Below are 1,981 nucleotides of genomic sequence, written 5' to 3' on the forward strand. Positions count from 1 at the left end.
CCCCCCCTGCCCTGGGCAGAGCATCCCAGTGCCGGAGCACCCTCTCCGTGAGGAAGGGCTGCCTGAGACCCAGCCCAAACCTCCCCTGAGGCAGTTTCAGGCCGGGCCCTCTCGTTCTGTCACTGGGTGCCCGGGAGAAGAGCCCGACCCCCCCTGACTGCACCCTCCCTGCAGGGAGCTGTAGAGAGTGAGAAGATTCCCCTTGAGTCTCCTTCAGGCTAAAAAAAACCAGCTCCCTCAGCCTCTCATTTCTTGCTGGGGTTTGTTTCATTCTCGAAGAACTAATACTGTAAGAACCTATGCAGCTTTTTAACATACTTTTGAAGCTTTCAAGCTCAAAAGACCTGCTTGTGTGGCAGCCCTATAAAATGTAATAGTCTATCAGAAACAAAAAAAAAACAAAAAAAAAAGAAAAAAACCAAAACAGTCCATAAAAAAGATTTTACGGTAGGTTAAATGACTGAGTGCTGTGAGAGGAATCAACAGAGCCTTTGCTTATAGAAACACAGAATCATAGAATGTTCAGGGCTGGAAGGGATCTCAAAAGGTCATCCAGTGCCACCCCCTGCCAGAGCAGGATCACCCAGGGCAGCCACACAGGAACGTGTCCAGGCGGGTTGGAAAGTCTCCAGAGCAGGAGACTCCACACCCTCTCTGGGCAGCCTGGGCCAGGGCTCCAACAACTGCACAGCCAAGAAACTTTTCCCCATGTTGAGGTGGAACTTCCTGTGTTACAGCTTAAGCCCATTATTCCTTGTCCTATCACCAGGCACCACTGAGAAGAGATTGTCCCCTTCCTCTTAATCCCCACCCCTCAGATGTTTCTATATGTTAATAAGGTCCCCTCTCAGCCGTCTCCTTTCAAGGCTGAACAGCCCCACGTCTTTCAGTCTCCACTGGAGCGATCGTTTCGCTTCTCTACAGGAAAACAACTTATTTCCAACAGGGACCCTTCAGGGAAGCATCTACTACAAGCCCTGCCTGTGCCACTAACAGAAGTGGGAAAAGAGACGCTGTGGACCGTGATTTTTAACACCCAAACAAATTAGGATTCCCCGCTGCCCCACCAAGAACGAAAACTCTGGCTCCCTTAGCAACGTGGCTCACTTCTCTCTTTCTTTTTGCGGCGTTTGAAAGCTGGAGCTAGGAAGGTGGGACGATTAACGTAGTTTGTCGCCTTCCCTCGGCCCAGTAGCAAATGATCTCTGAAGGTGTCCAGTGGTTTGCAGGAGGAACGAACTAAAAAGTTAACAAGCTGGCAGCGAAAGCGAAGTCCTGTAAAAACAGGGAGCACCTTGGCTGTTGCTTTCATCTGTAGCTGACAGTGAGAAAAGCACCATAAAAAGACAATAAAAAGAAGTGTTTAAACAGAGGGTTTGCTGAGCAACAGCCCTTCTTTCCAATCACGGTTCTTCATTTGTCCCTTTGTTTGACACCTCTTGACTAACATCAACTTTCCCTCACTCGGTCACCGAAAACGAACCGTTTGGTGCCTTTTTTTTTTTAAATCTAACTATAACAACATTTTAAGCATGGCTGATTTCTGTCATGCTCCCTCTGTAACTAGCTCCCCAGGTGGCGACTTTGAAAATCCCAAGATATTAAATTCAACACAATTCTTGCAGCTGTAAAGCCACCGTATGTATCCAAGGATTTTTCTACACAGCAGCGGTAATCCACGTCAACCCAATATGTGAATTTAAATTCCAAATCGAGCTGTTTGATGTAGTTCAACTAATCCACTTTAAAAGTTAATTTCTATTAATTTTCCTGAATATCTTTCTGTAGAGAAGCCCTAAGATGTTCTACTCCCAGCAGGAGGCTGGTAACAAAATGCAAGGGCACCCAAATACAAAGATTTTTCGAGCTCGAAATTTTCCCAGCACTTCCAATCTAAGTAGTTCAAACCTCTTGACTTCCACTATGAGATTAATCCTCACACTTCCGCCAGCTTAACATGCTCTTATTCTTAAATATGGTA

Source organism: Apaloderma vittatum, unplaced genomic scaffold (genome assembly GCF_000703405.1).
Source record: "Apaloderma vittatum isolate BGI_N311 unplaced genomic scaffold, ASM70340v1 scaffold447, whole genome shotgun sequence".
In the NCBI taxonomy this organism is placed as follows: Eukaryota; Metazoa; Chordata; class Aves; order Trogoniformes; family Trogonidae; genus Apaloderma; species Apaloderma vittatum.